This window comes from Salvelinus fontinalis, chromosome 25 (assembly GCF_029448725.1).
Source record: "Salvelinus fontinalis isolate EN_2023a chromosome 25, ASM2944872v1, whole genome shotgun sequence".
Lineage (NCBI taxonomy): Eukaryota > Metazoa > Chordata > Actinopteri > Salmoniformes > Salmonidae > Salvelinus > Salvelinus fontinalis.
The window spans coordinates 14,233,104-14,246,883 of record NC_074689.1 but is presented as its reverse complement, the minus strand read 5'-3'; the positions used below and the strand labels follow the sequence as shown (position 1 = coordinate 14,246,883).

Below are 13,780 nucleotides of genomic sequence, written 5' to 3'. Positions count from 1 at the left end.
TGGATGATAGCGGGGTGAACAGGCAGTGGCTCGTGTGGTTGTTGTCCTTGATCATCTTCTTGGCCTTCCTGTGACACCGGGTGCTGTAGGTGTCCTGGAGGGCAGGTAGTTTGCCCCCGGTGATAAATTGGCCAGACGGCACCACCCTCTGGAGAGCCTTGTGGTTGCAGTACCAAGCGGTGATACAGCCCAACAGGATGCTCTCAATTGTGCATCTGTAAAAGTGTGTGAGGATTTTAGGTGCCAAGACACATTTTTTCAGTCTCTTGAGGTTTAAGAGGTGCAGTTGAATGTTGTGTCGTCTGCAAACTTGATGATTGAGTTGGAGACGTGCTTGGCCGCGCAGTAATGGGTGAACAAGGAGTACAGGAGGGGGCTGAGCACACACCCTTGAGGAGCCCAAGTGTTGAGGATCAGCGAAGTGGAGGTGTCATTTCCTACTTTCTCCACCTGGGGGCGGCCCATCAGGAAGTCCAGGACCAGTGGCACAGGGCGGGGTTCAGACCCAAGGCCTCAAGCTTAATGATGAGCTTGGAGGGTAATATGGTGTTGAATGCTGAACTATAGTCAATGAACATCATTCTTACATAGATATTCCTCGTCCGGATATGGTAAGGCAGTGTGCAAGATGATGGCGATTGCATCGTCTGTGGATCTATTGGGCCGGAAAGAAAATTTAAGTGGCTCTATGGTGACAGGTAATGTAGAGGTGATATGATCCTTGACTTGTCTCTCAAAGCACTTCATGATGACAGAAGTGTGATAGACACAGTGTGTGTCTCATGTGTGTGTGTGTGTGTGTGTGTGAGTTTGTGCTTGTGTGTGTTTGTGCGTCCGTTCCTGATGTATCACCCACCAATAGTTTCATCCCAGACCAGGAGGCTATCTGTCAGCAGGCCTGATGTGCATACTTGGATAAACAATCTGGTTCTCTCAGTTTAGATCTTGCACACATGTACGACTTTACTGTTGCCATTTGTTGACTCCTTGCTGCTGCAAATGAACAGGACCAACAGCTGTAAAATGTCCCTTGGTATGTAGAAAAATGAAAATGGAAAAGTGACACGTGGTCATAAACGTATTTTCAACATGCTTATAAATTGTCACTGACTGCAGTATCAATTACTTTCCCACCGGAAATCTCTTTCCCTAAAGAGAGGTGTTTCTCTGCCCTGCCCTTCCCCTTTGATTTAAATTGGAGCAATACTGTCGAGATGAGTCAGGGGACATATGGATTGGTCCCAGTATTATTAAAAGAGGGAAATGCAAGGGATACGTCCCAAATGGCACCCTATTACCTATATTGTGCACTACTTTTGATCATGGCGCATAGGGCTCTGGTCAAATGTAGTTCACTATATTGGGAACAGGATGCCATTTGGGATGCATCCAATATCATTAGTGTGACTGCAGAGCCAAGGAGCTTCTCTGTAACTGAATGGATTTATTGTCTCTCATTTTCACTCATTAGAGCTTCATAATGAAAACTATGGTTCACTACCAGCTGAATCACTACTCTCTCTGATTCAAGGCATTTTCTGCAGACATTTTACCTGCACTCCTATCCTCCAGACTCCCTTGTGTGTGTGTGTGTGTGTGTGTGTGTGTGTGTGTGTGTGTGTGTGTGTGTGTGTGTGTGTGTGTGTGTGTGTGTGTGTGTGTGTGTGTGTGTGTGTACGCGTGTGTTTCTTTTCTTGCCACAGGCCTGTAAAGATGGCCAATTTGGTCTATATTGGCGAGACAAAGCCCTTGGCTACAGCCACTGAAATGCCCATTATCGTTTACTAAGCAGGTGCTGCGATGTATTGCTCCTTGATCACAATGCAGATTGTGTGTCAGCAGGAGCAATCGCAATCAATTTTTCAATTTGGTCTCCTGCCTGAGATAAATTAACAGATGTCGATTGATTTCCCCCTCCCTCCTCTACAGTCTACCGTAACACGGCTTGTTTACACCTGACAGCCAGGACTTTATAGCTGAGCACTTATTTGAAGTTACGCACGTTAAAATTAGCCATTTTTTAATTAGACTGAATGACAATTGGCAGGAGATTCGCTAAGCTGCTAATTTGACAAGTCTTACTTTTTCTTCTCTCTGTTTAACCTCCTACTCAAATTCCATTTGAATGGGAGAAGGGTGGAGTTAAATCAGTCTGGAGCAACCACCCTGGCCAAAGGCTAACCACTGCTTATCACAATGAAGCATGCACGTGTGTGTGTGTGTATGCGCATGTGCATGTGTCTTCCTGGTGCGATGCGATGTGCTGGTTCGGCCTCGCCATCAGGACACCCGCACTGGGCATTTATCATCAGACATCAGCCCAGCTCAGGTACTGTCTGAATAGAGGGGCTGGGGGAGGATAAGGGCAATGTTTTGGCCAGCCATGCTGAGACTGGGATCTTCGACTTAGCCTCCCTCCCATAACAGTGTCTATATGACCTTTTATATAGGTGGACAGGGCGCCATTTAGGACACATACAGAGAATACTGTGATTGAAGTCATATATATTAGATCTGGATAAAAGCACAACTAAAGGGGTAAAACCAAAGTAAAGTCTAGAAAAACGACTTTTGTATTTGAAGTGTGAGGATCAAGGGGGATCTCTTCAACAGATGTGCAATCATATTTACCTTCCCCGCCGATTCAGCCTTATATTTTGCGATCACTTAAAACTCACTGTGGTGTGTTTTATTTAAAACTCTCCTTTCTTCTCTTTCCCTCTGGCATCTTCGACAAACCCCCCTAATACCATCACTACGCCTGAACCCCTCGGCACACAGCGTTCCTCATGTCACCATCGGTGTCATGTGAAGTTTTCTTTGTCTTGCGATGGCTGGTTTTAAGCCCCTGCTGTGAGTGACAGGCAGGTAGAGACTGCAGGAACAGGTGACAACAAGAAAAAAGAGTCTGAAGCGAAGAGTTTATCACTGCCTGACCTGTCAGGGTTTTACCCATTGTCTCCATGTGTGTGTGTGTGTGTGTGTGTGTGTGTGTGTGTGTGTGTGTGTGTGTGTGTGTGTGTGTGTGTGTGTGTGTGTGTGTGTGTGTGTGTGTGTGTGTGTGTGAGAGAAAGTGAGTCTCCTTTGCTCTAATCCTCCTGATGGTCCATTCAAATTCAAATGAACCTCTGTGACATTAATAGGAACAGCAGAGACCAATGACAGGGCTTTCTCCAGTCAGCAGGAAGTAAAGGGAAGGATTATCATCGTCAGGACTATTATCATTAAACCTCAGCTAGCACTCTCTGCTTTCTCCCTGCGTTCTTCCTGCTTCCTCCCTGCTTTCCCTCTCTTTTCCCTCTCATTTCCCTCTCCTTTCCCTCTCCTTTCCCTCTCCTTTCTCTGAAAATGAACAGACACAATGACGTTATCCAACCGAAAGTTTTCCAACTATATAGAGGTAGATTCTGGCTGAATTGTGTGTGTTTTATGTGTGTGTGTGTGTGTGTGTGTGTGTGTGTGTGTGTGTGTGTGTGTGTGTGTGTGTGTGTGTGTGTGTGTGTGTGTGTGTGTGTGTGTGTGTGTGGCTTGATGGACCACTTCATAAGGTAATACACACAAAACAATTTTCTGCCTCTCTATAGTTTGATTTCATGATGGGAATAGAGCAATATTCCCAAAAGTACAGGTCAATCACAGAAAACTGCAGTATTTTTAAAGCACGGGGCTGATATCCAGCAGCATACCACCCTGCATACCACTACTGGCTTGCTTCTGAAGCTAAGCAGGGTTGGTCCTGGTCAGTCCCTGGATGGGAGACCAGATGCTGCTGGAAGTGGTGTTGGAGGGCCAGTAGGAGGCACTCTTTCCTCTGGTCTAAAAAATATCCCAATGCCCCAGGGCAGTGATTGGGGACACTGCCCTGTGTAGGGTGCCGTCTTTCGGATGGGACGTTAAACGGGTGTCCTGACTCTCTGAGGTCATTAAAGATCCCATGGCACTTATCGTAAGAGTAGGGGTGTTAACCCCGGTGTCCTGGCTAAATTCCCAATCTGGCCCTCAAACAATCATGGTCACCTAATAATCCCCAGTTTACAATTGGCTCATTCATCCCCCTCCTCTCCCCTGTAACTATTCCCCAGGTCGTTGCTGCAAATGAGAACGTGTTCTCAGTCAACTTACCTGGTAAAATAACGGTAAATAAATAAATAATAAATAAATAAATATCTAGTAGGTGGAAATGTATGTAAAAATCACAGTTGTACAGTGGTGCCCTGTGTACACGGTTGTTTCAACAACATCGCAATAAATGTTGCCTAAATGTCAACAAAACACGTTGACTCAAATGGTTCGACAAAATGTTACTACACATTTTTCGCACACCATTTTAAGATAGCATGACAGTTTTGAATAGTGAAACTATATTGAATGAGAAGTCATGAGGATGAAGTCATGCGTAGCAGACTGAAAAGCTTTGATGTACTGTGGGTGATAATGAAGATTTAACTTACCCATTCAATGTGTGAAAGCTTCTCCCATAGGCATATTCATCTAGTCACACACACACAGACATTTAATACCCAGAAGTGTTAATAACACAACATCTAAAAATGTTTGTGATGTGGTATGTCATGTCTCCATGACAATACACGCTGTATATTGTATGTGAATCCATACAGTAAACCAATGGTACCGTATGAAATGCACCTTCATATGTATCGTCCATGTTTAATTTAGGAAACCTGGCTAGGGGAACAGACGGTTCGTCAAAGCAAAACAGATCCTGTGTGTTCGCAACTGGCACCCTATTCCCTATTTAGTGCACTACTTTTGAGAGGTGCTCATCAAAAGTAGTGCACTATATAGGGAATAGTGTGGTGTTTGGGACGTACACCCTGTGTGTCCTTTAAGCCTGGATGGCAACACTGGTAGCCCCAGGTACAACATACCCTTCAACCTTCGCCACCATCCTCCACAACCACATTCTAAACAGTAGCAGTAGAAGGGGATTGCCAGGGTGGGAGAAGTGACAGGATACAATCAGACCTGGGTTCAAACAGTAGCAGTAGAAGGGGATTGCCAGGGTGGGAGAAGTGACAGGATACAATCAGACCTGGGTTCAAACAGTAGCAGTAGAAGGGGATTGCCAGGGTGGGAGAAGTGACAGGATACAATCAGACCTGGGTTCAAACAGTATTTGAAATCATTTAAAACACTAACTGTGCTTGATTGAGCTTACCTGGCTTAATTGAACCAATAGAGCAGCCCTAAAATGGCAAACCCTGCCCAACTGGTACAGTCAAACAAAATAATTGAAGTAATATTTTGAAAAGTATTTGAACCCAGGTCTGAATGGTATTCCAATCCTATCCTTGCCAGACACATCATCCTCCTGCCCTATGGTATGCCAAAGCACTGGGTGTGTACAAGCAATTCAACTGAATACCACTCAATGTATACTCTGGCCTTATCGGAGAGAAACCAAATACACTCCAGGCTATCACAGGGCAACGGATGAGCAATTGGAACTCAAACAGTATTTGAATACAAATATATCAATGGTCCCTCCTTCAAGCTGTTCAAATTGCAAATGGATGGACAAAATAAACAGTCTACCACAGTGAACGAACAGCCGAGAAGGAAAGGAAGTACAAAATGCATGATACCATTCACAGAGGTACCATTCACAGAGGTACCATTCACAGAGGTACCATTCACAGAGGTACCTCATTCACAGAGGTACCTCATTCACAGAGGTACCTCATTCACAGAGGTATCATTCACAGAGGGACCATTCACAAAGGGACCATTCACAGAGGGACCATTCACAGAGGGACCATTCACAGAGGGACCATTCACAGAGGTACCTCATTCACAGAGGTACCTCATTCACAGAGGTACCATTCACAAAGGTAAAATGAAATAAAATCACACTACAAATACCAAATGAATCCATGAGATGATTCAGAGAGAACAAAATCACATCAGACAAAACTAATGTAGACAAAGATTATTTAAACACATTTGAAAGGATTTGCTAGGTAAGCGCAGTCCAAGCATGGCCCCTAAAGGATGTTGGAATCGATGGATGAGAGAAAATGTACTGTGGGCCACACCACAGAGAGAGAGAGAGAAAAGTGTTATTTAATGCTGCATGTGTGAGTAATAATGAAGCCAGAGTGAATCTCATATATGCTCATGCTCTCATCATTATCAATGGCCTAATCTCCCATAAACCATTCCACTTGACTCAACTGAACACTCTGTTCTGACAGATCCACAACCACATTTAACATTTCAGGAATTACTGTACTGAAACCATTCATATATTTACGTAAAAGTAAGTCGTGTACTGTAAATAGACCGCAGATTATCTTTTCCATTAGAAGGGAGAAGACTATCACCTCACTAATACAGGACGTAGTTTGCAAACATATACATGAATCTCTGAGCGTAATGTTACCTCCATAGAGATGTCACCTGTTCAATTATGCATACCACTTATCTTGTGATGATCTAATACTTGTATGTATTCATTGTATAAGTGTATCTGACAGATAGAAATGTAAGGGCAGGTTAGTTTGACCCTCATCTTAAACTATACAAAACTCACCGAAAGAGGTTTGGTCCTGCAGGAACCACGGCTACGACCCTGTGACCTCTGACCTCCCGAGACCTCCTCAAGAGAGAGGGTCTCCAAAATGTTTGATCTTGTACATGGAAATAAATGCTGCTGTTACTGGGCCCCTCTGGTAATAAGACGTCTCTGTCTATCCCCTGTTTAAGTCCTTCATTAACTTTATCTTTAAAAACGGGGAGCCTTACTCTGACGGCGAGCGAGAAGGACAGAGGAGCTTTACAGTAAGCTGTTTCATCCAATTTCCTCATTTTCTAAATGAAACAGCCCTATCGATGTTGACGTTGCCATGTCAGCAGTCAGCACAGTGTGGTCTTGTAGACTATGCCACAATGCCTATAATGCCTACTATATGTGCCAGTCACATGTCTGAGGTGATATGGAAATATGTCTAAGCTTCAACTGAAATGTACTTCAACTGGTTTCAAATATTTATTCATGCAATAAGGACTTCCTAACATCATCATTACTATTGTTTGATAGTTTGGGGAAATTATATCAATGGGCTTCTGAGGACTTTTTCAAACACACTGAGGGTTTCAGAGAAAACCCTGCCTGAGAAATCCTCATTCATTATCCTCAGCTGTACTGTCGAGAACAGCCAGTAGCAGTAAAGTCGAATAAAATTAACTATGTGAGGCTAACACGACTGATATACGGAGCTATGGAGGTAGGTATCTGGCCTTTCTCCCAGACTCACTGGCTGCGTCTACACAGGCAGCCCAATGTTGATCTTTTTTTCTAATAATTGGTCTTTTGACCAATCACAGATATTTTCACATCAGACATTTTTCAGAGCTGATCTGATTGGTCAAAAGGGCAATTAGTGAAAACTAAAGAACATAATTGTGCTGCCTGTCTAAACACAGACACTGTAGTGGCAGGAATGACTCAGATGATAATAGAACTGATCATCCTAATTTACATCATACATTGTAGAAATAGTATGCCAATAGAATGTGTAAGGTACTAGCGAGAATCTGGCAGGATTTCAGACGGTTGGTTATAAGTCGGTTATGCTAGCTTAATCGTACCATAATGACACCGCCTTAATTGAAAGGAGAATAATATTCTTTCTTTTTTTTTTAAACATGTAATATGAAAATGAGACATGGGCCTACATTAAAATAAGTAATTTCAATATGAAACAGAACACAAATAATTGTTAGATTCACAGAATATATAGAGGGGCTGCATAACACCTAAACATATATGTGTGTATATATGTATATATATATATATATATATATATATATACACACACACACACACACACACACACACACACACACACACACACACACACACACACACACACACACACACACACACACACACACACACACACACACACACACACACACACACACACACACACACACACACACACACACACAACCTATCATAACTCTATGTAATTTAAGGTGAAGACACCATTGTCCCAATAACACAATTCTGCATGTTATTTTGAACTATATCTACTGGGGCAGATATGTTGTATTTTGAATCATGGTGTAATAATATAACCACTATGAACCGTCTGTCTGTCTGTGTATTGTCTGGTGTCTTACATTGTCCTGCAGAGCTAGATCTCTCAACAGGAAGGGATGACATTGGCATGCTAGATGCTTGATTACTTGGGCTTATTCTTTTATGCAGACTCACAGCTTGTGTTGTTCAGAACTAACTACAGTACACAGATCGTCACATTGATCCTACATCATACAAAATCACTCATAGATAATGTATGGATAGTGTAATAATTATCCCATTATACTTGTAACTAGACACTATCATTCATTCAATTTCTGACTAAAAAGCTTTTAAAACTATATACTTAATTTATTTCTAAGAGCGTACTGTACTGTGTATCCTATGATTGGACTAATTTAATTTCCGTATTATGTTATCATGGCAACTAATCATTTATCATTATGCATTAAAATAACATTTAAAATCCCAAAATACAGAGTAAGTAAAGGATGTAGTGATTAACTAAAATTCAAGCAGATGAACTCCTTAACAAGGCAGTTGAGACTTCCTGCTTCCTGTCCCATTGATTTTAATACGTTTTGATTTATTCCCGTTATAACCTCAGCGAGGCGATTACCTCAGCAGCTCATCTGTGCTATTGAGACATTTCAGCATGAAATGTGTTTTTCCTCACTGAACGTTAAGCAGAAATTCAAGTGCCAAGTCTCAGAAGTCTCTATTATGAGATAATTAGTCATTATGATAATTTGCTAAAGTTTTGCTATTCCTTTCCTTGGTCATTTTAGCTGCGGGTTCTCCAGAGAGAACAGCCACCATTTCATGTTAATAACTTTTTTCTCACACCCAGCTAAACATTCAGAAGGGGAGGACGCGGTGTCCTAAACCAGGGAATATTTTACACATAATCAAGAGCAGTGTGTGTGTGTTCGCGCATGCTTGCGTGTGTGCGCATGTGTGTGTCCTTGCGCACGCACGTGTGTGCGAGTCTACGCACGCGGCACCACGATTGCCGGTGGTGATGATCTTCATTAACCCGCTAAATGCCAGAGGTGTTTTGTCACAGATTTTAATGCGTTTATCAGCACAAATATGACGGAACTGTTTAAGGCCAAAACATTGTTTACATCTCTTACAGCAATACATCTGGCTACAGTACAAATACAAAACCCCTCCCCAAACACAGTGGCTGTGACATTGGTTTGTCCCTTACATTAATAGCTGTGCTAATGCAGGTCATGGTAACTATTCCTTACAGAGAATTCTCCCTGTGCAGTGATAAAACCTACATTAGAAATTGTGCAAGATGAATATGTGGGATGTGGGATCAAAAGAGCTAATTTATTCAAAATGCCATGTCTAGTCCCAGTATCGCATTGTAAAAAGAGTAGACTCTCTGTCAGGTCAGTGTGGCACACCAAAAGGTCAGTGACCCTTAAGATGATAGGATCCGGTCTCAGCTTGCTCCTTATCTACACCTATATGGATATCGGTTGTATTGCCCCAACATTTATGTAAAGGAACCTAACCAGTAACCACTGCTCCATAGCGGTCTCTGCCCTCGCTACCCGGCTCTGCTCCTCTCTCCTGTCAACTGGTCATTGCCGCCACTATGTAGCTGTGGTGTGATGTCGTTGCCCTGTGACGCGCTAGGCGACATGTCCGCCTTGCTAATAGCTTTGTGATGGCCTCACATCGCTGTCTCTGAGCTCCCTGCCTGACTGGAAATGCACTGACCCCAGTCTGCAGCCCTGTCCGTCCGTCTGTCCACAGCCCTGCGTGTGTCGCCCTGCTCTGCCTGCTTGGCCCCGCTAGTCCCCCGGTAGGGGAGTGCGTAAACAGTAATTGCTACATAAATTATGTGACACTTGGTGTCAGCGGTTTCTGACTGACTTCCAGTCAGCACGCTTATGTGTCGTTAGTATAGTTGGATACTAAAAAGAAAATGCTCAGTTATAAATCTATTATTTTCTATGGTCAGAAAAAAACATTTAGGGGAAGGCCAATAATATAGTTTTTGTGTATAGAGTATATAGAAGATTTTTTTTGATGATACCATGCTTGTGCTAAGTGGATTGAATATTATGATTTTACATAAGAGCAACACAAAACATTACACAATCCCTGATGCAACATGTAGAATTAAATATATTTCGTCCAGGTGTTGAATTTAATTTATACATTGTAGTAGTCTGGGCTATTTGTCACTGAGAGCGTGTCACATTTTCACAAAGATGGCAAATTGTATTAGTCTTTTGTGGTAGAGACTGCACCAGTCCCGAGGGACTACAGACTAAATCACTGTGGTGTGATTAATTAAAGCAGTGAAAAATACACAGCATGTCTAAGAAACTGCTGCTTACAGTAATGATGGAGTATACTGCTCTAAGGATCTCGATAGGCTATCCTCAGAGGCTGATAAATGAAGCACAACTAAATGTATTTCACACAATGCACAGTTAAAAAGAGTATAGATAGACAGACAATGTCTGTGGACAGTGTGTATAGTACAATAATCATACACATTACTAAATGACATACAAATCAAAAAGGCATTTGGTGTACGCTTGTGAGAGCATAATGTTGATAGCACTCAGATACATAAATTGCAGAAGATCAAATTCATATTACATTGAAAATAATTAATGTTCATTATTTCCAATTGTGCATTACATTTCCAGGAATGTTTCAGTACTGTAGGTCAATATAATAGGTGATATGCTGAGTAAATGATGTTTCTATATTATACTACTGACCCACTCTCCGAGGGTGTACAAAACACAACTCACACATGCATATAATACAACTTGTACATGTGTCAAATAGGACAAATATGAACACCCACCAATAGATGGTGTAGATATATATATATATATTTACTTTTACGACTAACCTATTTTCTGTAACTACTGCCTAAAATATTGTGGGAATGGGGTTTTACCGATGCATTTTGCAACAATTACTGTTCTGCCCTCAAAGAACAATCACACAGATTATATAAAAAATGTTTTAATGAAATCAGGGAAAAAATCTGCTTACATCCTTTTGAATACACACAGAGATTTTAAACCATAGTCCATCTCGAAATAATCTGGAGCATTTGTGAGGGATTAACTCTCAAACGCCATGTCCAGATAATCCCAAAACACTGCTGCCTGTTTTTGCCTTTTTGCCAAGAGGACTATAAAAAGAATTGTCTGTGCTCTCCAGATGATGAATGTGTATTAGAATAACACACAAAGTATTAAAGTCTCAAATCCATTATCAGTGAAGAAATAACCCACAGCTATAACCATCTGCTGAAGCGTATCGCTTTGTGTAATTAATGGTGGTTAGATAGTCCTGACTGAAAGGGCATTGTCTCTTGGACAAAAAAGATGGCTGTCAACACAATATACAGGCTACACCACTACAGTATTGGACATCTACTTTACGTCTATAGTTTATCCCCCCCACACAGGCTTCCATTGGCATAACATGTACAGTGTATTCTCAGTGTTGGTAATGGTGACATTAATGTTGTATTACATTCTACTTGCTAAGGGAGTCTATCATGTTGGATCACAAGTTTCCTCAGAGAGAGAGAACGAGAGAGAGATAGCTCTAGTTCATTTGCAACCTGCCCCTAATGTCCCTTGCTATCAGACTGAATCAGTACAGGCTGATAAATTAGCCATTTAGAAACTCATAGTGAAGGACTGTGAACTAATGTGCACGTCATTGTGTGGTATTCATATGCAATGCTTAATGTTGTGTAACCAATTCTGTCATTTCCATTATGTAAATACATTTGCCTCAGCACTATATTTTATGTATTGTCTTTCTTGTCTCAATTACTTGGGCTATTAATATCCGAGGTTTATGGAAATGGTGTTCCGGCGTGGTCTGTTTGTAGTTTGATGACAAAGTGCAAACTGTTCATGAAATCTCATTATGATTTCAATTGGTGTCACAAACTTGAACATGCTTTGAGCATTCATCCACACTCTATAGCTCGGGATGCAATACGCAGACACCTCACTCTGAATATACTGTAAGAACAATACTAAAACTACATTTCATTGCCATGACTAAGGTGTGTTACAATATTCATAAATACATATTTCCGACAAGGTGTACATGAAGAAATTTTACATTTTCACCACAAACCTCAGATGTGCACCAGTAGCCTACACTGCATAGTGGCAACACTTAGAGGCACTGTAGGAAAAATGTCCCTATTTCAGACATACTCACAATTCACCAGATATTTATTTAATCACCTTAGATGAAAATGACTACTAAGAAATCAAAGCACACACTAGAAAATCCATACAGTCCCCCGTTACTGTCAGTGGGTGTGATAAAGGTGAGGGTCCTACCATGCTAACCTAACAGGGGGAAAGAGACTGTGTAGTCCCCTAACACCAGCTCCTATGTTTTTACAAAAAGCACATTCTTTATTTTCCACTGACTAAAGTAATGACTAACTCATTGTCCAACTCATGCACACCATTCAATCTTATTTACTTACACTTTATATTTTATTCCAGAATTATTTCCCTGATGTTTATCATTTCTTGGTAAACAAGCCATCTGGTCAGTGTTGTGCATTATAATGCTATTTATCTACTGTGTCTTGGATGTTTGCCTGACCCCTCTAACTGAGCAATGACTCATCTGTAACCTTCTGTCAGCATTTCCAAGTCCCTGACACACAGGCTTGTTTTTACAGGCCTCCGTGTCATTTCACTCCTTATCACCATATAGCACAGTTATGATGAGAAGTGAATAGTTGAATTTGAATACTCATTCAAACTAAAAGCCACTTTAAGACTGATGATTTTAATATTTCACATGTCTGACGGCTGACATGTGCGTATGCTTCATGGCCCTAGGGGATTTGTTCACTATTTAAAGTCAACATGTGAAATATGTATATTAATGCACATATTTTAACAATAATTGGGCAAATGTGTTGTAGCCTACCAGTAGTTCACAGTTAGAAACGTTTTGAATCACACTTCAGAAATAAACATAAACTATCACACAGGGGCGCCACGCACCCCAAAAAAATCTGACGGGGCACAAAGTAATTGAGGATAGCTGGGGGGTGGTCCGAAGGGGGGCTAGACCCCCCCATCCATAAATTGGAGAATTTAGAATTTTTCAAACAAGCTAACTACTCTAACTTGATTGATAAACTAAAATGGCTTCTTGGTAGCTAGCTGAGGAACGCTCAACTCTGTTCTCTTATACCGAGGTGGAGTTGAATATCGATAAGTGGTCACACGATTTGCTAGCAACAACATTGAGTCACCATCAGTCAATACCACCTCGACATAAGAAAACAGAGTTAAGCGTTCTTCAGCTACTTGGTAGCTAGTTATGAGGTTAGGCGATTTGAAACCTATCTGGGTTAGCTAAAGCCAACTTCATTAAATTGCTAAGTGGCTAGTAGTATTACAGAGAAGAAAAAATGATAATTGTAAAAATGATTATAATGTAAATATTAATAATACCCCTGTGCCCCCTATTGGCAAGATGTCTCTCCTAACACACATGATGCTACTAGATTCCAAGGTGCTGGGTGATAGGCTGCATAATATTGCATAAGGCTAGGATGCATCATTTATGTTTGAATTAAATGTATAAAGATAAGAAAAATAAGCAAACATGTTACTAAAAATCTGTTTAAAAGGGTCACTCAAGTGAATTTAGGATATGTCACTG

General features: G+C 41.3%; 1 protein-coding gene across 1 annotated transcript in view; it reads right to left on the bottom strand.

The window, feature by feature from the left end:
- adarb2 (adenosine deaminase RNA specific B2 (inactive)) overlaps window positions 1-13,780 on the bottom strand; it is a gene marked incomplete in the record, with an annotated part of 187,916 nt that overhangs the window by 172,901 nt on the left and 1,235 nt on the right.